The 27,005-nt window shown below is 42.0% G+C and overlaps 1 protein-coding gene across 3 annotated transcripts in view; it reads right to left on the bottom strand.

Moving 5' to 3' along the window:
- plcb4b (phospholipase C, beta 4b) overlaps nucleotides 1-27,005 on the bottom strand; it is a 66,724-nt gene that overhangs the window by 35,189 nt on the left and 4,530 nt on the right. For 2 of the 3 annotated variants that reach the window (XM_030404612.1, XM_030404615.1), the window contains exon 3: nucleotides 15,110-15,176. The exons of the other annotated variant lie outside the window; for it this stretch is intronic. The gene's annotated coding sequence lies outside the window, so the exon portion shown is untranslated. The remainder of the gene's footprint in view (nucleotides 1-15,109; nucleotides 15,177-27,005) is intronic. 3 annotated transcript variants of the gene reach the window in all.

Here is a 27,005-nt window from a genome sequence, read left to right on the forward strand (position 1 = left end):
ATAATCACAACAATCATGTACTTTCCTATCATCAAGGCTGTGATTTAGTCTCTAAAAATAGGTGTGCTGAAGGTTAATGTCTTCACCACTAGTTTTATTGGTGAAAATGTCTGCCTCTGCGTGTGTGTGTGCATGTGTGTGTGTGTGTGTGTGTGTGTGTGTGTGTGTGTGTGTGTGTCCATCTGTGTGAGCGAGCACCCTGCCATTACTCAGGTTTTGCAGAGAGATTGAAGTTCCACATTTCATGCAGAAACCGCTCATTTCCTCCCAGGAATAAACACGAGGGAAACTGGACATTGATGGTTGAGATGACAAAGAGGATGGCTGATAGAGAGAGAAGGAGAAATACAGACAGAAAGTAAGTGTGAGGAGGAGAAAAATAAAGCAACAGGGAAAATGAACAGGCAGAGAGAGACAGATCTGAGGGAGCGGAGAGAAAAAAAAGCAGTGAGACGTACGAGGAGGTGAGAGACGTAAGGAGCGTAGAGATAAAACAGAACAGTGGTAGGCAGGAGAGATGGACGAGTGAAACAGCTGTGTGTGACAGGAGCTGGCTGGAAAGGCCGGGGGACAGGGTGGTGAGTACAGCGGCGGGGTAGGGGGGATGTCTGCTTCTGATGTGGGGAACACAGATCAGAGACAACATCAACAGAGGATACAAAAAAACTACTAGCTGGGTGGGCTTACAGTCCACCCCCGGCATGACAAATGCAGATGAATAAAGGCTTTTGAGATGTCTGTAGGCTGTCCTTATGAAAACACAGAACGATTCACGAAGGCTGTGCAATTATACAGCAGCTAATAAGGGCTAATCTCACCCCATGTGCAGGTTCATTAAAAGATACAATTAGTCTTGACACAGAGGGTGGACCCAGCAGAAAATTAGAACTACTTACTACTTTTATTTTCTCTAGAGATGCAGCAATATATCAACTGAACACTGGTGTCGGCCGATATTTGCCGGCAAATAAGATGACATTCATCAACAGCAATGGCCAATATTTATCTGTTTTGTCATATCAATTTTGTGCAGGCACTTGCCCAGAATTTCACAATCAGCGTACATGAAGTTGCTTAGCTTATTTTTGGATCCTGACCTGAAAGTGTATTCTGCTATATTTCACAGCTACTAAGCTACAGGAGACACAGCAGCCAGTCCAGGTCAATACTTCAAGCGATGTACGAAACCTCATCAAACACAGCCCTCCACCATCTGCGGCGTCCTACCAGGGGACCATAACTCAGACATACACACCCTGTCAAGGGACTGAAAACACAGATGCACATTTCCTATGGAGATTAAGAACTGAGGCCGAGCAGGGCTCCAACAACACAACCCAAAGAGAGACGGCGGGTGTAAATAGGCTGCACCCAGTCTAGACTGCTTAATAACACTAAACCAAAGCGGTAAGAAATGCTGTATTTTCCTAAATCGGATCCAAAACGATTCAGATAGGACAAATCACATATCTAATTTGGACTAATTGGGTTGTGCGGTCCTGTCTGATGTTAGCCTAGATCTTGCCACTCTCAACAGTATGCATTAGATAACATTTTCCTCAGCGGGATGAGATCCGTCCAATAGCAGCGCGGCATGCCGAGGTTCTGTAAGGCCAAGGCAGCGCCCACATCGGGCCTCCTTGCTTTTGGATGTGTGAGCGCGCACGTGAGGAGCCGAGGGAAGCTGAAGGAAGCGAGTGAGGTCCGAGCCCCTTGTCCAACCCCTGACAATGAGATAATTACGACAGATAGGAGCCCCGTGAGGCAGACTGTTCCCAGCCTCCTCATCTAAAATGGCAGCTAGGGTAACACCCAGCGGTCCCACACCTCATAAACTAAAATTAGGCTACAGCTACATCAGTCAGCCAGTGGTGGAAGGGTTGACTGGGGACAGGCTCAGATGGACAGAAGTGAACAACACACAGTGAGGCACATCTGACGCGACTGGAAACATGACCAGGAGAACCGCCTCTACGTAATACCTGTTGTGGTTTATGCATTAAAAAGGTCTCCAACATTAAAAATAACACTTTTTGTAGCTCTGTTCAAGCGAGTGAAAAATGAGATCGAAAACACAGGCGTCTTTAGTCAGGCTTGCTTTCATGCCTCACTTGATATCACAGCACCTGATGTTTTTCGTGTTACAGTCATCGTGCTTTCACTTAAAATTTGACCCCTTCTAACCCATCTGAGTGACGGTTTGGGTAATCCCACTAAAAGATATTTAGTTATGGGGAATCTCCAAACGTTTATAAAAGTGCTTCATCTCTGCAATATCTCAGAATGATCTGGATTCCCAAGAGGTTCACTGGAGTTTCACTTTCAAATAAAGCAGATGTGTACTTGCTCAAGATTTATGGGCTACTTGATACAGCCCCAACAGTAATACTACAATAAAATGTATGGTTATATAATAATAGACGAATACAACAACATTGTTCATTACTGATTTTCTCTGACCTGGAACGTGGTCTTAATTAGGATCATAGCAGGAACATTATACTGTTTGTATAATACTGTAAATCATGTCTATTAGGCAAAGAATTCCAGCCGAACTGAAAAAAATGCCTTACGAAAAGTATTCAAGGCATTTAGATTCCAGTGCAACATCATTTTCTTCTTTTGCAGCCGCAGACGGAGGAAAAACATTGTTTCATTGCCCAGTGTCAGACTTTTACCAGGAGCAGCTGGTTGGAGTTAGAGCATAAAGACTGATGTTACATATATGATGGTGTTCATAATGCAACTTGACAGTGATTACCCAGGTGTTCTTGGTTTGACCATGTATGGCCTTACTCTCTAAAAAATCCTAAATTTACAGTCTTAGCACTGGTTTCGGGCGGTTGAAGTATCATACAACAGAGCAAGAGAAAACCCAAGGCAATTAAAGGCAAAGCAAACTATTTTTACAGTGAAGCACTTAACACACCTTCAGAGGCGTTCGGTGTGCTGACAGAGTTGGTCAGACGTTTCTTCTCATTTCATTTCTGCGTTTTGCTCCACTACACTCTACATCCCTTGGAACACTGTAGTAAGCCGAGACATTTAACTAAATATTGACTTCTCATCCAACTGTGGTTGTGAAAAAAGGTAGTTTTCCCAGAAGTGCCTTGCATTGGAAAGTCTTCAGATAAACAAACATGCATCATTCTGTTTTGCCACCCATTATTCCAGACCACAGCCAGCATCTGTCAGTTTGCGAATCAAAACATTATTAAAACAGAACGCACCACTGCAACATAAATACTACCTTGCTAGTTTGAAACCCTAAATATCTATTATTCTTTGCATGTTTTTTTTTTCTGTCCATGGCTAGGATTAATGTAGTTAAAGATGATTTAGTGGTGTGTATTGACTTGAAGTAGGAAGTAAAAGATCACAGTTTTCAGATATCTGTGTTACTATTTACCCAGAGAGGATGTGTTTGTCCTCTCTAAAAGTAAATGGTTTCTGGTTAACCAAATGACTGCCCCCATATGCTGTCTCCATGACATTAATGAGCAGGTGAGACCAGGTGAAAGGTAGCATCTCTTATTGCTATCAGATTGTAAAGCTACTTCAGTAATGAAGAGGATGTGATTAGAAGAAAGGAGATGGGTTTAAAAGCCTTCTGCAAACACTCACGCACAGATATTTTCAGTTAGCCTGGCTCATTAGACCTCTTTTCAGGTTCTGTGTGGGTGGACCTTTGCGACATAGAACAACATAAAGGAGTCTTTTGACCCAGTCCACATGTCAATCAAGAGCATTGTGTATATAACCACACAGATCTGAGAAGAGATCCAATCAGCTAAAGTAAGTGAACAAGGCTCTGTTAGTCCTGATACTGAATTGTATGACCTTCTTTAAACCACGTCTGCAGCAGATCGACCTCAAATTCAGTGAGCTCTACAGGAGTTTAGGTGATTCCACAACTGGATTCAGACTTAACTACAGGTGCTGTTTAAACTGTAGCTGCTGAGGACAATGCATTTGACTCCGACCTAGACGACACAGGTTTAAGGCCGTCTTCAATTGTAAACCACAGCTAAGCTAAAAGCAAAGCACCAGCCCTGTGGTGTTTCAAACAAACCCTTGAAAGTTTAACAAAAAACTACTTAAAGCTGAAAGAAACCTGCTGCTTCACAGACAGCTGCCGCCTACTCTGTTCTACGACTGATCAGCGTGGTTATACCCTCCGACAGGCCCTACAACAGAGCGTGCAGACAGGGTGTGAATAAAGGCGCCGCAGCAGCGCTTAGTATGAGAAACAGTAAAGCATTTGAACATAAAATATTTTCTAGTTGACACCCAAAGAAATCTATGAATACATGAAAAAGAGCATATCGGGCCTTCGACTTAATCCCCTAATCTTGTGAAAGACAAATGCAACCATAGTCCAAACTTATGTTCTCTTTTTTGTATTATCAAATGGTAAATTCATGGCTTGCGTGAAATTCTGCAGTGAAATGAATGATTCCATACAAATAACTGTTACTGGAAAAAAAGGGCTCCTTCCTTAGCATCACTACATTTAGTATTCTGATACATTTGCATACTGCCTGATTATACTATTATCTCATCTCTCAGTTTCTAGGAACTTTCAGAGTGTCATGAGATCTAGCTTTGTTTAAACACCGGCTAAGCTTTGTCTACATACTCAGCATACATTTCAATGCTGCTACTCCGCCAAAACTGCTGGTTCAGTTTTAGAAGAGACATGTATGTGTGGTAGACAAACCTGCTGTAACACTAGTGTCTTGGTCTATTTAAAAGTCTGCTTCACTGCACACATACAGTACAATAACATTTTTGTCTTGAGGCTGTATCCGTCTCGCTAATCTTAACTGCACATATTCTGTCATCGTGTTACTTTATCTGTTTGTCTAGGATATTTGCTTATCTTGCTGCTATAAGCGGTGAAGGCACGTGACACACCTCCTCTCATTCTTCAAACAGAATGCCCCAAACTACCAACTAATGATTCTAAGTGCTATATCGTAGGCAACTGGACTCCTCCAAGAGGCTTCTTCAGTTCTGAACTGAGCGCTGAGAATTACCATGACCTGTGTGACTGAGAACCTTCATCAACATACTAACTAATGACTATGACATATGTGTCTAGACACAAGTGCTTCTGTTCGTTAAGTGTAACAAAACGGAGATGTGGCTGAAGATACTAAAAGCATTATGCTCTTCATTACATGCGTATCCCTGCCTGCATGCCTGCTGGAAGGCACAGAAAGAGAACATTTCCTTTGTGGTCGACTACACTGTTTCTTAATGTGCCTCTTCTTCAGCAATACCGTTAATCCTTCCCTCTCACTATTAGGGTCAGAGCAGCCCTTGAGGCTGAAGCCAACCTAGGACACACTACCAACTCACCTACAACGACTCTCTGCTACCCAAAACAAATCCACTGCCACTCAGAGCAACTTTCTTCTGACATATGAACCTTCATCTGTTTGATAGTTGCACTTGTTTGTACAATTCCTTTGGCTGGCAAATGCTCACTTAAGTGGAAAATGGCATGCCATTCATTTGTTTGCCTGTTTTAGGCCACCTGTTCATTTTTCAACACATTAATCTGTAACATAATACTTTGTGCAGACCGTTGTAAGCTTTAGTGAAAGTGTATTGTGACAGGCTGGACACACTTGATATCTGTACTGCGTGGCGACGGCGTTGCTGAGGAGCTGCTGCTGCTGCTGCTCACTCGCATGTGTTCACAGAGTCTGCTTGCTGCTGCAGCGTGGCTCCTGTTCCATCTGTTTATATGAAGAATGATTTAATAATTATGAGCAAATATGATGACTTGATTTTCCTGTACCCGAGAAAGAGAAAGCAGGAGGGGGAAAGAGAGGGAGAGAGAGAGGGAGAAAAAGTGAAAGTGAAAGTGAAAGAAAGAAATTGCCCCACACCTGTTCGGTGTATTTTCATGTCTGTGAACAGACACGGACATTAAAACTGTAGTGACATGCTGGTATGATGCGGATATGACTGTTTACAGGTCGTTCTCGGATATATTTTTGACGTCTAATGCATCCAGGGTGGCCGGTCTAACCTATTGACATGGATTAATTAAGATACGTAAATTCAATATTCAATTTGACTTTGAACTCTATAGTGGAGTATTTGGATGACACCAGCATCATGAGCTGTATGAGCTGCTGAGGTGGGAGAGGTCATCGCACATCACCACTCCATTAAAAAGCACAGGAAAAACTCTACTTCTTAAGAGAACTTGAGAGGCCTAAATTCCCTAAAACAAATTCTTGGCATCTTTTACAGAGGAGCAATAGAGGGCATCCTGCCTGGAAAAAAAATCACAAACAGGCATGGTTTGTGCATGGCCCAGGACAGGAAGGCTCTACAGCGGGTGGTTAAAACCGCCCTGAACATCATTGGCACCCATCTACAGATCATCAGTGATATCAGTGAAGTGAGATGTCTGCACAGAGCCCAAAGGATACAAAAAAGGCAACACCCACCCCAGCCACAGTCTGTTCACCCTGCTGCCATCTGGAAAAAGATACAGAAGTATCCGCTGCCAAATCGCCCGGCTACTGAGCAGCTTCTTTCCTGGCTTCCCGGCTGTGAGACTCCTAAACTCATCCTCTTAAAATAGTTTTTCTTTCTTATGTAGAAAAAAGACATTTAAAACTCAGTTTCATTCCACAACATTGGTGTTGTAAGATGACATTAACCTTTAAACTTTATTGCTAACAAACTGTGACTGAACAATAGTTGAAGATGTTTAAAAGGACGACATAAACAAACAATTTCCAGAATAATTCTCTGACTATTACGAGCTTCATGAGTCATGAATATAATATCAATCTGCTGCATCACATCATATTGCCATTCAAATTGCGTCTTTAGAATTAAAAATTAACCAGTACTTTTGTAGACAATTTGGAAAGAAAGCTATGATGAATCTTGCTGCTCCCTACTGCTGTTGTTCTTTAGAGGAGAGAAAGAAGCAGAAAGGGTGTGAATTGGAAAGAGCATGAAAATAAAAAGGGGAGTGAAACATTAATTGTCTCAGGATTTTTAAATGGACTGCATGTTTGTCTGTGGATGTCATGCATAAAGCAGGACACAGTTATACATCACCAATCTGATGTGTGCAGATTTCTGGATGGTTATTCTACAGCAGCCTGGTGTTATGTGCTACACATTATTTAACAAAGGTATCCACAGAGCCTGTTTCGTCTGTCTCACCTCAACACATTTGCACAATGTACCAAAGACGGCGCTCATTTGAAAGTCTGAAAAATACCAACATGTCATATTTGCTAGTGTGTTTGCACAAGTTCCCGCCGAGAGAAGGCGAGCCCCTAGAGCGTTCACATGGAGTACACACACCTGCAGGGACACAGCGCTGAGTGGGATCAGCAGGGGGGGGGAGGCAGGGATGAGAGCAAAGGGGAGGAAACTATGAGAAACCCAGAGGCCAGAGGGAGCAATCTCATGCAGAGGGCACACTACAGTAAGATGTTCGTGCTGAGGTGACACTTCAGTAACAATGTTGTATTGCACTGTGTTTACATTTGTATTGTAGCTATGATATTGTAGACTGTATCCAGTATTTGCACTCGAGGCAAGATGGAAAAAAAAAAACACACACCTCAGGCCAACTGGTTTAGTTAAGCATCTATGTTATGACCTCCGGCAAGACAACCACCAACCAGGACACACAGAACAAAAAAACAGAAGACACGAACAAGTACAATATCCTGGAAGCAAACTGCAACAGGTTGCCCTTCTCAAGGGACATCGATTGAAGGTCTCCGACAGACTACAACATCGCGGTGGTGGCAGGTTTGTTTAACTGCATTACCAATTATTGAATTAGATTAGCTCTATCCCTATCAGACCGAATCCAGTTAGCAGAAGGGTTCATGTTTGCCCATACAGCACATGCTGCACACATCTGTCACACACAGCTCATGCCGTGACACACAGAGCAATACCATAAAAATACTGCTGTTTGCACTGCATGAAAGTAGTCTTTAATTAAATGAGAGCCCTTAGCAAGGCATACAGTGTTTTTATAACTCTAAGAAGACCTCTGTTCGCTAAACAAGCAGCACATATGGCAGTGAAATCGATGTTACAATGGCCTGCTTCTGTTTTTACATTTCATTTAGTCGTTAAACAGCAGGGCGGTGTAAGAGGGGGCAGTGATCGCTAAGCAAACATGTACTTACCTCAACAAGGATGGAGATCCTGTGTGCATGATCTGTGTCAGATGTCTGATTTCACTTGCTTTCACGTCTCCTCAATTCAGCTCAAGCCTGATACAGCATGCCAACTTGTGGGCAACACGTTACTACATAAATCCTGGCACGCAGGGAACACTTTCTGAACAATTTGAGAGGAAGAGCTGCGGGACTGAGGAAACAATGAGCAGGAGAGTCAGTGGAAAAGCTGAATGGCGAGACCAACCACTAATCACTACTGAAATTCCCTTTTCGCTCGTTTCAATTGATCCACATTTGGGCTCCACTTTGCTCACTGAGGTGTCAACTGAGGTTTCTATGGCCCCTCAAGCTGTGTGTGACTTTGTGTGTGTTTCCTAGCGTATGTCTGTCCATGTGTCTCCTCGTTTGTCTTTGTCCACGCCTGTTTGTGTCAACTCGCGTGTGTACACTTGATTTTTTTTAACCCTTCTCTGCCCAGAGAGTCTCTAACAGGACTGCATGCCATTATTATTCAGAGGATTCCTGCAGCAGCAACGCCTTACGGCGCACGATAGGGTGCCACGTTGCCTGCCAACCGTTTTAAAGTTCACAATGAAAATAAGTGAATTCAGAGTGGAACTTGGCATGATGGGGAAACATTAGGTTGTCGGTAACAGAGAAGGCTGAAGCAGGGCTGTGGTGGAAAGATTGTACATTCAATAACCAAACTGTGTATGAAAAAGGAGGTTTAAAAATAAAAAAGCAACAGTTTTGCTTCCTTCATAAATAGGACCCAAACTGCCTCCTGTTAACTTATTACAACCACCAGCTTGAGATCTTTTTAAATAAACCATTAGCCTTGGACACAGTGATGAGCAGCATACATAGGATCAAAGTTTGATATATTATGAGATAGGAATAAATATCTTTAATTGTAGGCTCAGTCATTTGAAACACAACAGAGCTATACCTTCTATAATGTAGCCTTTAATGACATGACAAGACAAAAATCTATTTTTGTATGCCTTTTTATTTTAGTCCACAGAACAAGGAATGCACGGACATATGTGATTCAAGAAAGTAAGTTAAAGTGCGCTCGGAGGATTGGGCTTCATCTTTAGGCCTGTGAAATAGGACTCATTTCAGTCACAGAGAGACTGAATAAAGAACTTATAGGCTTGGCTATATTAATACCCCTGAGCAAGGCACACAGCTTGAGGTAAACAATCAGTCTACAGCCTTACTTAATAGATTATGGGGAAAATCAAGGATTAAGGATTGTTTAGTGTCTATGTAACAGATGCCAGCTTGTTTCAGCTCTACCTACTCTGGCTCCTAAAGTACAAATTCTGCAACATACATTTTGGTAGTGATAATGTTGATGAACCAACTTTCTCCTATTAAGAATTCTAGAGCCCCCCTTTTTGCTGTGTATAACAGGTCACATAAGCCTTAACACTTTTGTCTCTGAGGTTGACTTGTCAAGCAACTATCTGATTGCGCATTAATGAAAAAAAATGCTTCCACGATGCAGAATTTTTGGAGAGAGATATGAAGTAATTGCCAGTTAATAGAAATAAGCAAGAAACAAATGCTTATGTCTGTTGGCTGCTATATACTTGTCTTGGGTAATATGTATACAACTCTGTAATCACCATTTGTTTCTCTAGGACTTTGGATGAGAAAGTATTATGCTGTTGAAAGGAAAATGACTTTTTCCAAGCCAAATGACCCTCTTCTATCCTCTTCTTTGCCTTTTATAGTTGAGGATCACCCTGCTCGCTCATGCTCCTCGGTCCTGGGTTACATAATTAACTTGAGCCTGGGATGGAAACTGGCTGTCTTTCAATCACGAACGCTGACTGAACTGTGGTCGGCCAGAACATATGTGCACACACACGCACTTACTGAACCACACACGTGCAAATATTATACATAATACATGCCTGGATGTCAACAGGAATGAGACGTTCCCACATTCAAATACAGCAGATCTCCCACATGTTCAAACACAGGACCTTTGTCGGGTCAGTTTCCGTGGTTCATCCCTACTGAACAGCAGAGGATGTAAATTAGTTCCCATACTGGGACACACACATCCACATTCTCAAAGAGTTCTATATATAGTCATCCACATGCAGCCTCTGCCAAATTGAGTTACACAAAGAATTTAACACATGGCCTAATGGACGGAGCATCCACCTCATAAATTATGACCTAAAGCCTCTGCCAAAAAGGGGTTATTAATGTGTGTGTATGTGTGTGTGTGTGTGTGTGTGTGTGTGTGTGTGTGTGTGTGTGCGCATATGTGCGTGTGTGTGTGCATGTGTCAGAGGGAGTCTGCTGACCTGAGGGCAAATGACTACCCTCACTGAGGGAACACTGAGGCCTGTCAGAGGGAACGAGCGAGGGAGGGAAGGAGCTGAGAGAGGGGGTAAGGGCTGTCCCCTGGTTATCAGCAATCTTAATCAGAGGTATTTAGAGCGCTGCATGTTTGACTGTGTGCGCGCGCATGTGTGTGTGTGTTTGTGAATGTTTAAAAAGGCACTTAGTCAGGGAGTTCCCTGGACGTAATCAAGTCAGGGGCCAGGCTAACGCATTAGCGACTGCATAGGACACAGCTCTCTGGGAGAAACCTCCTCTGTCAACTGTAAACAGATGCTCTATCTGTATCACAACTACTTTTATTTGTTAGTAAAACGGATGCACAAGGAAAATGAGGTTAATTAGGACACAGAAATTACAAGAGAGCGGAACAATACCGGACTAAAGCTTAAGGCAGAGAACAAACTGTATCAACAAAGCAGGAAAATCTTGAACATCACTCGGGGAATCCCTATTAAAATAAAGGTTTAAGCAGCTTTGTATGGGTAAGAGGCTAAAATACAGCTAGAAATGCTCAGTCTTTGCACAGTGATGAATATGTGTAACTGAAGCCTCCAAATGGAATATGGAAAAGGCCATTTTTCATGAGGTGATGGTGAGGAGATGGTATCCGTGTCTGGTTAATAATAGAAACGTCACACCGGAACACTGGTATTAGAAAGACTTAAATGTCCATGCAGTTGATTTTAAACAGTGTGTGGACATAGCATGGGGGGAAAATAGAGAACATTTTTTTAAAAAAGCACAGAGGAGTCTAAGTGACTTAACAGTAAAGTTGTGGGCAGCCTGTGTAAAGGCCCAACAGTTTCTATCTGACAAAGGGAACTACAAACTCAATCTCAATCAGTCACTCAACTTATTTTTCTTTTGTTTCACTCTTGCTCAGAAAGTGGCAATTCAAATTTTCTTTGAACACAAAGATTAGATTCAGCTTCAACTCTTTTTATATGGAGTAGCTTAGGCAATAAAACAATAGTAATATGTATCGTTGATACCATGTCATTAATAGCAATTCAAAAATAGTTTTGAATAAAATGTGCAATAGCTTCATGTATATGCATTATATGCATGGCAACATGAAAGCACATAGTGAATATGCCTATCATAGCCCTTTATAAATGGAGCATGCTACGAATGATGCATGAACAGTGGTGTGTAGCTTGGCTGCACCATATCAATGTGACTGGCAACAGAAGAGTGCTTCAGAGGTGTAACAATGGATCCCACCACAATTCTCACAAGACAAGCTGTGTCCCACCTGTAAAAACTGGTAACTCGCAAAATACTGGTGATCACTGAGGTAATTATTTGCTTTTCTTGTGGTCTGATACAGCGGCCTACAAGCTGCAGCCCTGCCAGCAAACACATCGAACCCTTCAACCTCTGTCCTGGTCTTCACTGCTTCTCTCAGTGTCACTCAGCCTCCAGAGAAGCTCTTCAGTGCCGGAGTGTATCCAAAGTGTCCCGGTCTGTTTGCTTTACCTACAAGCCCAGAGAACCTGCCCCTGCGATGGCCAAAGTGGTCAGTGTGACCACAGGGGCACAATCCACCGCAACAACTCTACTGCTGTCTAAAAAAATCAAGCACAACCATCACCACCAGAGTGAGGATGTCAGGAGGAGTCAGTTAATATTGAAGGTGTACTTTTGGCTAACTAAGATCCCTGTTATAATATTCCTGAAGTCGTGTGAGGACACAACATGAACCTAACTCTGGGCTAAATCTAATCTTGGCATAAATGGATTGATGTTTCACTTAGAGGTGGTGGAGGAAGGTGCAGGGCAACCTGCAAGAGACTTTTAATTTGGGCATGGACGTTAGATAACTGGCCTTTGCAGAGGGATGCCTGCAGAGTAAAAATACATAAATTATCCCAAGATTACTATGTTACATCACACTGTGCTGCGCCGCACTGTGCTGCATGTGTGACGGTCTCATTTAGACCAGATTAGGAGGTCGAAGGTTCGGTTTGCCCAACTACACATACCCTGCTGAGGGCTCTTCAAGGTCCAGGTTTGCCCAAACATGGTCAAAAATACTGAGGATACACATAGACATACACACACACACACACACACGCACACACACACACACAACATATTCTGGTTGACCTATGTGAAGTGTTTGAGAAGCCTCCGGATTTCATTTGAAAAGGATTCAATTTTCCTCAGATAAACTCAATCAACTTTAAGCTCACCGTTTGTGCAGGCTGCTGCAAACTGTCACCATAGACTACCTGTGACAGCACCTCAAGGGGATTAAAATGTTTCAAAGTAATGGATACTCAGTGATACAAACTCCATTCTGGGATAGCATTGTCCCAATCCGAAATGCTGACCCAAGATGCAGCGTTCCACCTGTCCATTTCAGTGGGTGGCACGAATGAGGGATAACCCAGCAATAAAGAAGGAGAAAATGAGTGATAAATAGAGGCATGAGCGTTTGAGACAACTCAGCAGCAGGAGTACAGGGGGGAGGGAGTAGGGGTTTCTCAAAAATATGGGATTTCTCCTATTGCCCAAATAAGTACCTATTAAAAGAGAATTTGTGCCCTGCTGAGCTGCCAATAAGGCAGCCAGTAGAAAGGAACTGTAGAAATAGAACATGTCCATATAGAGAGGGGAGCTGTGGAGAAAGGGAGCAGAAAGGGGGCAGGGGTTAAATGCTTCCCCAGAATGTGTGCTTTCCACTGGCGTAAGCCCAGTGAAAAGAGTCCCCGAGTCCCCTGCTGACTGACACAGCCTGAGGGCCTACTGTGAGCATGATTGAGCACAGGCAGCTCAACCATCGCCAGCTTTTAAATCAGCTCCACATTCAAGTGCCATGTTTACCAATGTTTGAAAGCACTAATGCCGAGAGACTGGAGATTTTTCATCAGGCTCTAGAACTTCAGTCAACATCAGTATTATCCCAGGCGGTGATTTTTTGACTACTGCACTGGCAGAGGAGAAGAGAGAAGACAAAAACAGAAAGAGGAAAACCTGCCTTGACAAACACCCCACAGATGTTGCTCCTCTCTGACACCACTGGTCTCCATAGCAACCCTACTGGGCAGTAATAGCCTCTGGCTCGTTTGACTGCAGCGGCGTCACGAAGACGCGCACACACATACACCACGCACACACACAAACAGGCGCATTTCTGCCTCTGAATGGGATCCCGGTGTGTATTTATAGAGGCTGAGGGACACACTAGCTCACCCAGCCCAACCACCCCCTCGGGCCTTACCAGAGAATACACATATCTAAACAGAGAGCATCTACCCCCGTCATTAAAAGCTCTGGGCACACACGTACACACACACTGCCATAAAAACAGATCCACCAAGTCCCTTGGTTCTAGTAAACAAGCACTGTAATTGGCGATAAGAGATAACTGGGAATTACACATTAGAGCTAGCTCACCTTAACATGTAAAAATGTAGCTCTTCTCTGCACTTTGAATACAGAAGATAACTTCCAGTCACGAATGCTCGTCTGTTCAACATTTTAAACTGAAGTGAATTGACATGCAACAGGTGAGGGGATGCTACAAGGGCGACGGGGACAGTGCTAAGAAACAGCATGCAACATGTGCAGTCAAACTGTCATTACCACCGCAAAGGAGGATTTCACCCGTGATTTGTCAGCAGGATTACAAAAAAACTACTGTCTCGGCCCAGGATACACCCCATTAAGTTTTGGTGTGACTCCAGATAAAGCCAGGGATCCAGAATTTTTTTCACTTTCTTTCACATTGGGAGATAGGGTCTTGTGAAATTTTCCCAGAGAGTAATACATGGATCTTGATAAAAAAAAAAAACTGGCATATTTAGATGGCTGGTATCCATGCGTGACTACAAAAGGGGACTGTTAGGCATTGGCAGAGGTGTGCACTCTACTGAGTGCCCTTCAAGTTGTTCATTAAATAACAGATGTGAGGCACAGACTGTGAAATCAGAATGTTATACATGAATCTCATGAGAGAGTGGCTGGCTGAACTTGATTCATGAACTCTTAAGAAGGATTTGTTTTTCTAACCTTTAAAAGTATGCATGATGTTGTTTTCATATTGTCTGCTCTGGGTAGCCTCTTTGATGTACCATTATGCAAGTTTTCCCCAAATTCATCTTCTCTGACTTCACACAATCCTCCATGACATTGCCTAAAATCACATATTATAAGTACCAATTAAAGGACATTTTTCATCAGAGCCCTTATGTCCCACTTTTTAACACAAAGTGACGCCTTTGTCCATACCCATCCAGATTTATTAAGGTAGGGTCAGAGCAAATACATGAAATATTACCTATGGTTGAGATGCAGTTGTTTCTATTTTTACCAATTGAAACAGTTAAAATACTTGACCTTAATCTACCATATATTTACAAAGAGGGTAACCCTGCTGACTTCACTGAATGTCTTCACATGTACCTAAAGAGGAAATTATGCTCTGTTTCTTAACAGTGACATCAATTTGCGGTTCAGGCCAGGCAGTAAGCCGATGGTTACATAAAGGACTAAATATCACTGGAAGCCTCTGCGTTGTATATGTGGGAGTTGAATCAGAGTGTACTTACCAGGTGACGGACAGAGGGACAGAAAACTGAGGGGAGGGGAAACACTGGAGGACAGCACTGGACCACTCTAAAAAGAAATCAGTGGAGAAAAGAGGAGAGGGTGGGGTGAGGAACAAACAAGAAAGACAAAAAATAAATTAGAGAGGTGTAATATACAGATATCTTAGGACTCCATTATTCAGCCTCATCTTGTACACTTACAGTAATATTACAGATGCTCGTGATGCCTTCAGGGGAGACACTGACACACAAACAAGCATGTCCCTACACAAGCACTCGCACGCACAACACACACTGGGGTGTAATCAGGCTCTTCATCCTAACTGGCTTGTGCAGAATTTCAATCATTCCTCTGGCGTCTGCTTAATAAACTTTTAATAGGAAACTGCTTCCCTTAAGAAAGGCTGCCTCCGTCAGAGAGAGCAGCGAAAAATGAGCTGGCAAATTAGACAAACGGCACCACCTCCGCATCTGCTCTGCTGTAGCCATTGAGTGGTAGGTATGACACAGAGGATAAGACAATCTATTAAATAGCCTGAAATGTAAATGTAAACTACAGATTGGGTCAAAGCGACAGACAGAGAGACGGAGCGAAACAGGGACAGAACTATAGATGGAACGGAGGATAATCCTCCACTTGGCAAGCCATCTCCTATCCTTATGTCCTCAGCGAGGACAAGATAAATTCCTCAACATTTCCTGTGCTTAGCAGGGAAATGGCTTGTGTCTCTCCTCACCTCATCATCACAGCTCCATCTCGCTTCACCCAGTGCAGAACAGGAATTTGGGTGGTAATTGCTTCTTTATACAATCTCTCTGCAGGATGGAATTCAACGACTATCCAAGCTTTAGATAGATTATCCAAGTTTATCAATGTTGATTTTATAAGATGAGGAAAAAATATCCTGTGACCGGCCCAGTTGATCCGTTTCTTGAGGCTCATCATACAATACATCTTTTTGGCTCAATGTCCTACATTTAACTTTCTTCATGTCTTAGGGATGCACAATATACATATATTACTAATAATGTATCAGTGCAATCTTTATGTTATTGGTTATATATCACTATCGTTCGAAATTTAACGAATAAATCAACACTAACACTAATTAAGTCGGTTGCTGTTTGCCCCTTGAAAGCTGGTTTGCGTTTTCTGATGTTTACAAAAGCATTTTGGACATGATAACAGCTGACTAGCCAATTTTTTAAGGCATTTTTAACAAATACAGCTATCCAGTTTCTGAGCATCTATGCTAGATGTTATCATGGAAACGACTGTCGATATTCAGCTTTTTGCCCATTTACCGAATAGCAATTTCCTGAGGCCAAAATGGTTTCAGTGCATTTTCCTTCTTTCCAAAATGTGGACCAAAGCAGTACCAAGGACATATCACCTTTAACATAAGAATATATTACAACAGCTAAGTACTAAAATGAAATTCTAACACTTCACTGAACTCAAAGGCATTCTTAATTATCAATCGGGCTCTATATCTGACCCGTCTAAGCTTGGTTAGAATACCATCTTATTTAGATTGTAGTCAGCACAATTGTATCACTGCTAATAATCCAACAACAACAATGATTGTATACTGTTTCATTAAAAGCCATTATATTTTCTAGAAGCTAAAAACATACACAGTAGCATCCACTTCCATTCTTATGTGACACAGTGTTTGGTCCACTGCATGCTTGTCAGGCTCTCTTTGGGGGATAAATGGATGCAGTGTGTAATCATTTGACAGTGGAGTAAAATGAGCAAACAGTGCCTCGAAGCTACTGTGAATCATTAATATGAAGGGCAGCTTCATATTAATGATAATAACAGAAAATGATTTACCTAATTAGGGAATTAAACAAAAAAAAAAATCAATTACTAATCAGGAACTGACTTTAGGAGATCGATATTTCGTCAAGGAGTAATTTGCCATTGATCCACTCAATATTGACGCTGCCCCTTACACTCTGTCTTGGGAGTCATCGGCCTCATCCATCTATCTCTCTTTCTCTCTCCTCATGTGTATGAGCCTCTCCCACAGTGACAGCTTATGTGGATCAAATATTCTACATGTCAAGTGGCCTCGCTGGCCGAAAGCTGTTCACAGGCCTCTTCAGCCAGGGGAGAGGATCAGTGGGTGCGCTCTGCACCAAAAAAGGGAAACCATGTCATGTATGCAGAGAGCAGTTTTTATGTTCCTGTGAGCATTTTGGTGAGAAAACAGCAGCAGGATCCAGAGGGACAGATGGACAGCTACCGTAAATAGATAACAGAAAGATAGACATACAGATAGACGACGGATGCACACATCCTGTTTGTGAGTATAAAATAAACTCATCAGAAAATAAACTATAAGTACATACATATAAATACTAGTAGCTGGCTAGTAGCACGCTCTGACAAATGATTATTTTCATTATCAAAATTTCATTACTAAGTGTCCAAATTGATGTCTCCAAATTGCTTCTTTTGTCCAACCAACAGTCTAAAACCCAAAGACTCTTCATTTACATAAATAAATCACAAAGAAGTGCAGCAAATCTTCACATTTAAGGAGCTGGAACCAGCAAGTGTTTGACTTTTCTTTCCTGAAAAGTGACTGAAATTATTAATTGTTTATCAAGATAGTTGTTCGCCCTTTAGGAGCTCAGTGTGCCAGGTCCTAGAGCCTTCATATTAAACAGTGGCACTTGTCTTTGCTGAGGGACAGAGATGTGGTCCTCAGCTGCTGGACCTTCTGCCCTGTTATTTCACAATCATCTGTCCCATCAACACTGTTTGCATACATGAAAATACACAGATATTTAACTGAAGAGGAGGAGGAGCCCTGCTGCAAATCACTCTGTGTGTACTGGGGACTCAGTTCATGGATCAGGGAGGATGGGTCATAAAAAATATGATTCTGATTAATAGCGGGTTGCAGGTGGGTGAAATGCCTCTTCAATGACAAAATATGAATCAAGTTATCTGCAGTGATTCTCCCGCAGCAGAAACAATCTGTGTATCTGATTATTTTAAACTCTGACAGGATCAGTTGGTATTTCATGTTAATATAGGTTCTGTGTACTTCTACACATCAAAATCATACAGAGAAAGAGTTTGGCAAAGCTGAAAGTTTCACTCCGTTTCCCATGGCAAGTGTATAATGACAGCTACCAGATTAAATATAACTGCATGCATAGATGTGTTTAAAATAGCTGAAAGCAGCCGCTATGATCATAAAATAAGAGGGAACACGTGATTTGAACACGCCTGTGTGGATGCTCTCCAATCAGAGAGAAAAACGATCAGACAAAGCACTCAGATCAGCAGATTAGGCGCTGATATTTCCCTAATGAACCGATTATGAAAGGTACACACCACCCCTCTCGATCTGATTGAAAATTCATTCCGGTTTAGGCAGTTACATGATGTGTTTCTATTCTGATTGGGCTACTCCTCTGATTATTAGACATGGCTAAAGTTTTATTAAAAGCAACAATGTTTTGGCCATAGCCTTTCGCCTGGCAACCATTATTAAGTAGTAGCTTCGAAATAAGACCACTATTGGTTTTTGAGATGAGCCATACTATGTGCTATACATCTATTTCAACAACAAAGACAGAAGAACTCTACTTGAGCACAAAAAGGCTACCACGGAAACTCCCATCAAACACCACTACTACCAGAATTATCCAGTGATAGAGAAGACAATATCCAACATAGACTCTCTCCTTCTACCCTGTGTGTGTGTGTGTGTGTGTGTGTGTGTGTGTGTTTGTGTGTGTGTGTCAAGAGAATGTGCGTATTTTTAGAAGGTGCTATTCTGAGTAACATACAGCGGTGCGGTAGTAATTCCTTTGATTAGGGCAACAGGTAAGAGGCTGGTAATCTCACCCCTGCCTGCAAGAGGATTTAAACCGTGTAAACAGTGGCAGCTCCACCATCATCATCACTCAACCAGCGACAGCTCTACAGGGGAACCACACAGGGGTGCTGATTAAAAGGACAGCACTGTTAACACAGCCAGCCACACACACACACACACACACACACACACACACACACACACACTCCCACAGGTATCACAAAATGGGATATGGCAGGGGAAGTGACATTATCCATGTAACCTGGAATAGCCTGAGCTATAAATAACGCACACCTTTACAGACACATACAGGAAAACTGTGGTTATAGAACAAAAGTGACTTGTACTTGTAACGCCTAGAATACAGTCATATAAAAGTAAATAACTAGTGACTAGAAGAGTGACGGACACCAAAATGTCTGTTCTAAGTTAGTTTAGGTGTGAAGAGAATGACCGGGTGGATCAAGAGCTGAAAGCATATGTCTCCGCCTCAGGGCATCGACCCAGCCCATCGCCTGGCACGCAGCTCTCTGTGGGACTCACTGTTGGCTACTTAGCTGCCATGGACAGCACCTGTCAGGGTATTGAGAGGATAACTCTCATGTCGTCCCTGGTGTCAGCTGTCTTTCCTTTTCTATATGGCTCTTTCGAGAGTCGCCCGTGAGGGGGACATCAAACAACACCAACCCTCTTGACGGAAGAGCACTCTGAGAAAAACCCGCCCCCTGTTTATCAAGCAGCTGTGTCCCATAGGGCGGCTGGGGTTTCTGAGAGAGTTAAAGTAAAGTATTGTGGGGTCACCAGACTGGAAAGTAATGAAGAAGTGAGACCTAAAAATAGGGAGGTTCACTAAAACACTGCATCTCCATTTTAAAGAAACACTAAAGATTGATTGAACTGTCTCAACAAAATTGGATATTGCATTAGTATAGTACAACTAAGTAAATCATCATCACTGTAGGTTGACTTTGAGTTAGATAAGAATATTGAGACCCCTCTTGTGTCTGTTCTGTAAAAATCAAGCTACCACCAGCTGCCAGTTACCGTAACTTGACATAAAGAGTGGAAACGGAGAAACAACTAGTCTGGCTCTGTACGAAGAACAAAATCTGCCTACTACCATCTTTTAAGCTTACCAACAACCAAAATCGCAATATGGCCAAGTACAATATCCAACAGGGGTGGTAATCAAACTGATACAATTCGATTCAAATGATAGTATCCCAATACAGCAATCCTGCCATAAACGATACAGTGTAAGACAATCATCTAACGATACATCACAACTTCTATTTCACTGATGTATTTATTCCCTACATTGTGGTGCCAGTTTCACAGAGTTTTGGCTTCGTGCCTCTTTATCATAGGCACCAACTGCAACTTGTACACGTCTATATGTGCCATCGCTGCAATGTAAAAATAACTATTAACTGGCAAAAGGCTAATCCGCCAGAAAGCAGAACAGTTCTGGAGTTTAATAGTTTAACAGAAGGATACAACTATGCCTCCTTTTAAACTTTTCAGTCTGTGTAAATCAATTTTTAAAAGTCTGCATATCTGTTGCCAATGATAATGGTACCACAAGAGGAAGTGAAGCGATATATTCATATATTTTTATATGTGCTGGTGCACCTAAATGAAAAATAAGGTGCACCAGTGCAACCAATGTGAAAGTCAGTGTAGATCCGTGCTGTTCAGATACTTTGTCCCACTAGGACATTCAATTATAAATTAAGCACTGTGTGTAAAGAAGCTCTGATTTGTATGTTTTGCATATCATTAAGCCCTCATCATTTATTTTCATCATGTCATCACGGTAATGTTGCCAGCTGAGACTTATTTACATATGTGAATTCCTAATGGTATCAATCCCATCTTCAGACTTTCTGCAAGTGATAAAGACGATTACCCCAAAATGTTTTTTAAATGGTAAAACTTCTACATAAGACTTTAAAACAGCCTGTCACAGTATTGCATGAGTCTTTATCCGTCCTGAAATTTGCTTCTTCGTGGCCCGGGTTATCAGCTTGGTTTCCATGAAATGTGTTGTTTGTTTGGCTGAAATAAACAAATAAATATACTGCGGGCCACTACTTTTGGACACATATTGCATAATCTGCAGCTGGTCCTATTATCTGAAGTGAACTCTCACATTTAGAGAAGGTCTTAAAATTATGAAACATTTAGCATTTTAGTTTCTGCCAAAAATCACTGGAACATTATTCCAACTGGGGGGTTTTGTTATTGTATTTCATGATGGTAATAATATTAACTGTCTGATTCTTACCATGGGAAATGTGCTTTGTGCAAAATGATATGAATATGCTTTTAAATATCTACCAAATATCTACATTATGTGCAATCCAGAAGACCAGCAATGGCTAGAACGACTTGAAAACCACAATTTCATTAGAACGTTGGTGGAAATTGAAATGGGAGGTAAAGACAAAAGGAGAGGCGTCCTGAGAGAAGCAGGGAACGATGGTGGAGGAGAGGAAGGCGGTAAGACAAAGGGAGCGATGCACACGCACCAAAACATCTCACATACACTTTGACGTTTCAATTTTTCCTGTTCTCTGTGATGCTGTCAGGAGCCAGTTCCCTGAGGGCCAAAGGGAGAGAGGCAGCCAGAGAGAGTAGAAATCCAGGCAAAGAGAAAAGGTGAGAGGGAGAGTTTTTCTACTTAGTGACTCATAGAGAGCACAGAGCGAGCAACACTCCTTTTCCCTTGGAGAATGATGGACGGCGGTCTTTAACAAGGACAAAATTAGGTCTGGGTCTCTCCGTGCACACACACACATCACACACACTGGGTGGGAGAGCACTTCTCCCCTTCGACCAGCTAATTAGTGGATTACATTAGCAGCGATGGAGTCCAGGGTGCCGGGCCACTCACAGGGACACGTTCTTTATGACCAATGATAGGAAACCATTCAACCTCAGCTAATACTGAGAGCTATTATACAGCATAATTTGCGCCTGAATGACACGGAGCACTGTATAGATGAAGCATCTGCAAACATCTGGTATATGAGAGGGAGTGTGTGTGAGAGAACAGCAGTGAGATGGACTAATGATATAAGAAAAGCGAACCCTTCTCTGTTCTCTCCGTTAGTTCGTGACTCTCTTGGATTGAAACAATTCGTGATTCGTCATTTTTATCAGTGATAGCTATTCAACTGCATTTTGCAAATACCTCCCTATGCAGCATGGTGGTTTTAATTGTTGTGAACACAATTGCACAATTTCCTGTGCTCGATTCAAACTGCCGACCTATGCACAAGGGCTTTCACAGGAAACGAGGCATGTATGTAATCTATGTCATCGATATAAGCCTCACTGTTCACAGACTGTCACTCTTCTATCACCAAACCACTGCTGTGCCTTACTTCTTATGCAAACAGAATATTATTGCTTTAACATTAAAAGCATTGAACTGGTAAAAAATGTGCTTTTATTGTCTATTGTAGAAATCAAAGAAACCGTAATGAATTTGTCCGCTGCCCGACACAGAGCAACTACAAATTTTAGAAAATATCCCATTTGTTAGTGTAAATAAATATTTAAACATAACTTGAATGTGTATGATTCACTCTCAGCAAGGGAATACTCATTACATAGGCTGCTTGGGTCATCCGGTGCACATCTTGCACATCTGTGTCCTCCTCCACCACGGCTCCTCTCAGGAGGGATTCCCTGCTAATTCCTGCCAGTTTTTCAACAAGGGGTGGGGGGGCTGCTTGTCCTCATTTCCCAGTAGCTTGGAACAAACATTATGTGTGAGGTTATGCATCCAGATTTAGAACAAACCACTTTAATATCAGAGCTAGCAGCCCTGACTGCATTGGCCACATGCTGTGACTCAACGCCTTTATTGCATTTGCAATGTCCACATTGTGTCCATCAAGCATCTTTTTTCTTGTCTCAACCACAAAGCTTTGATAATGTGTGAAATATCTTTTGTCTTTTTCTCTGCATGCTATGATCATCTTAATTCACTCAGAACGAATGAATGATAATACGGGGTGTTTAACTATTTATAGGCATCTGTGGACATTACATGAAGGTTGTAAGGTATAGCACATTTCTTGTCAACTGTGATTTAAAAACAGAAACAGGTGTAGGATATGCGTGCGCATAATCAGTGTCATGATCAGAATATTTTTGTGCACTTTCTGTGTTTCCGTATACAATGTTTTGAGGTGAGTCCTACAAACAGTTTTATAAATGAAGCTCTGATCCGAGGCTCGACTTTGCAAGACTGTCGTCATGAGGTGAGGTGATGTGCATGTCTGAAAGGATTTCAGAATTTCTAGACCTATTTTTTTTAAATAACTACAACAATATCTTTCGTTGTGTTGCACTACAACAAATCCAGTCATAAAAATGTTCTTACCATCCACTGCTGATTCAAATCTGGCAGCTTGTATAACTGATCTCCTTCAGTGGGGGCTGTATAAACAAAATGACTGAGCAGATTTTAAGACAAGTAAGATAACTTCACTGCTTTCTATGAGACGACTAAAGGGGCATTGAGACAAAGTGTGATGAAGCTTCTGGGCTTAGTAAGTGCAGTTTAGAAACACTGTATATTGTATATAATATGTGATGTATTCCTTTTCTTCCTCGTGTGGTATAATTGTGTCGTTTAGGGAAACAAGATGTCAGTTGCTAAAGTAAGATTTACAACACTCCTCTTATGATATGCTTTGATTGTGACACTTTTCTAAACTTTACATTACTTCTACGGTTTGTTATGATAGCCATCTAATGGATTCATGTGCTAAGCCCTGAAGTTTGTTTAAATGACATGCGAGAAGTGCTTGATGAAAAATTGCAGACGCCCTTTGACAAATATCTGGCACTGGTCGGATATCCATGTGAGGGAACTGTTTGTCTGTGATATTTGTGTGTTTACACTCAGCCTAAAAATTGTTTGTTTCCTTCGGTCCTCGAGTTCAGGAAGTTTATTGTTTTTATTGTATGAGCTGCAAACTCATAAAAACACACCGCAAAAATACCATTAAACGTTTCCTTTGACTTTCAATACATAAAACAAATAAAGACATAAATAGGCCAATATTAAGTATTTAAATACTACATGCTGTTCCACTCGGGGATATCTGCATAAAACCAGACATTCCCTTGCAGCCATTAGATTATGCAGGTCAATAATAAAAAAAAGAGACAATTGTGCCGTGCTCTATGTTCTGCATTTCAACTTAGCTGAGCAGGATAAGTGATAAGCTCAGCTGCTAAATGTTACATAATTGCTTGGACTTGTCATCCCGTACAGTAGTGGGCTTATTAAAGATGCACTTCTGGGCTGGCGAGCGCACACACACACACAGACACACACACAGTTCTCTCTTTTTTCCCCCAGCCAGACAAGAGCAGCGCTGTAAAAAAGAAAGAGGAAGAAGCAACATTCCTGCTGTTTATCTAGTCATCTGATCTGGTGAGCGAGTCATGTGGCGGCAGGCTTTAGGCTAACCCTAGCCAAATGTATTCTGCTATGTTTTTAAGCATCTCTACTTATTCTCTTAAACTGCTCTCTGTATCTTAATGTGAATAAGTCCCCCTCTGAAACACACACAGACTGCCAAACGAAGCCTTTAACCCAACCTGGTCATCAAAGGATGAGTTTTTCTAAAGAGACCAGACCAAATCTTGATCACCAGTGATACCAAACCTCAGAGGATTGGTCTCTGTTAGTCAAACAGATAAATCAGTACATGAACCAACAGATTACAATCAACTGATAGATACATGTTCCTAAAGGTTTCTTAATTCCCACCCGCTTATATTGACAGCGTGATGAAAGTACTAATTATTTTTGCTGACTTCAATGATCCTCGTCAGTGTATTGTAAAGCCCTATTCTCTCTATTATTGGGCTGGCTGGGTAATAATAGCTATCCAGGAGAGGATGGTGCAAAATCAAGTTTTGCATTCTGGAGCGAAGGTCGACAGTTTAATTGGAAGTGCAAATTGCGTTCACATGTATCCCCATAGTGGATTGAGCCATGGGTAAAGTGAATGTGCACACCGCCAGTTCGTGTGCATTTAAAAGGAGAGGCGGGGGGTGGAAGGAGGGAAGAAACAAAGAGAGTGGGGCTGGGTAATAGCTCTCCTAGTTGGTTCCAATGTATTTTTAGAGGTACGGGTGTAGCCGAGCTACAATTATTATCACTGAAGTGTTGTTTTTACTCTTTGAAGCCTCTTTCACACAAACCAGGATGCTCCCGCTGCCTGCTACTGAATCAGCTAAGCTAACCCTGCCAATTTTTTGTTAAGGAAGAGTAAATATTGACTTGATGACGGCAGCTCCCATCAGTTGGTGTGAGAGGAAGCTGCTCCCTCCCTCTCTTCTGCTGGCTCAGAGTCTGCAGAGAATACCCCTGTCATTATATACACCCTCCAGCCACACTTACCCTTGTAGTGAAGACACGCGCTCTCATCATTGATCTCTCTCTTTCTTTAAGCAGCAGACACTGTGCTTGCATATCAATCTACAACATCTGGACCAGTGAGAGTTGGGGCTGGGTTTTTGATTGGTAGTGTTGCATTTGAAGCTGGGAATGATGGAGTGGAGTTTATCAACGCAGGGAGCAGACCAGAGGGCTATGCTACAATTCGCTGAGCCCTTTTGCAGTGTCACAGGCCCGTGGATGATCCGTGATGATAACGTGTTTCATGTAGTATCTTAAAAGGTTTGCTTGGTGAGCGCTCAACATGAGTGACTCTGTTAGTTATACCTGATGCTATAAAGATTATGTTCTTCTACTACACAAACCAAGCTTAGGTAGTGCAGCTGAAGAACATTTAGACATTTAAATGTGTAATAAAGCTACAAACCAAGCTGTTTCAGCACATTTAGATGAAGCTGTTTTGGTCTTTTGATTTGAGGGGCCATTTTTCTTCCCACTTCATGATTACATTTAAAGATGCAGCTCTTTTAAAGCAACACCTCCTCTGCCCGGATGCAGCCTCGAGTGACTGTCTGTCACATCCATATTTTCAATGAATGTCAAGGGCTGAAAATGCAGCTGAGGGTAGGACAACGCTTCAGTGAGCTGGATCCATGCTAACATTTGCAACAGGAGTTGATATAGGTAAGCTGACTCCGCTGCTGGTGCAGATAATGCTGATGCATGACTGCTGCAGCTAAGAAGAGCATTTTAGTTTTTGAAACCACATTTCAATGGCCACAAGGCTCCCCTGCTCAGGTGAAGATAGCATTGTTGGCTACAGACACATGGGGTGCAAACAGCATCTTCCATTAAAGTCTCTTTATATACCTCATTTTTGCCAGAGTATAAATGCTTTTCCTTTCATAAAAAATAAATGCATCACCATTCTTTCAATTGTAAAAATGTCAAGTTGGCCACTTGTAGGATTCAACTTATTAAACAGCTTTGTGTTACCCTTTCAAAAACAAATGTCATCATCTTCTGTGTTCTGAAAAAACAATGGCTCGATCCCAACAGTATTTTACTGGTAATGTCCTATTCATCTACATTTGTCATCTCAAAATGAAGCAATATCATTTAGGGATGATGAAAATGTATACCTCTCTCATCTATAAAAATAAAACTTAAATCCTCTGAAAATGAATTACAGCCCAGCCAGACGGCCGTCATGCTACGCACCACATTATTAATACAGATTAAATCATTAATACAGAACATATTATGGAGAGCAATCACCTCTCACCCCCCATTACAGTTTGTAGCTTGGCATGAGGGAGCACACAGTAGCAGCAACAGCAGCAGCAGCAGCAGCAGCAGCCACGCAACCTGCTTATCAATGAGTGATGTCTGACTGTGGATCAGCGAGCGCTGCACATCAGTCACGTATGAAAGATACGGTAAGGAATTAGGCTTCTCGCTTCCATCATTCAGTACAAATACAATAAAATGTCAGTCGTTTCCAGCTCTTGATGCAACTTGTTTGCGATGTTGAACACTCTGAAGGAAAAAGCATCTGTATTCTCTAATGAGATCTCAACAACGGAGGAGCAAAAACTCTAAATAATAGCCAGATGGATAT

The sequence above is a fragment of the Sparus aurata genome, chromosome 22 (genome assembly GCF_900880675.1).
Source record: "Sparus aurata chromosome 22, fSpaAur1.1, whole genome shotgun sequence".
Classification (NCBI taxonomy): domain Eukaryota; kingdom Metazoa; phylum Chordata; class Actinopteri; order Spariformes; family Sparidae; genus Sparus; species Sparus aurata.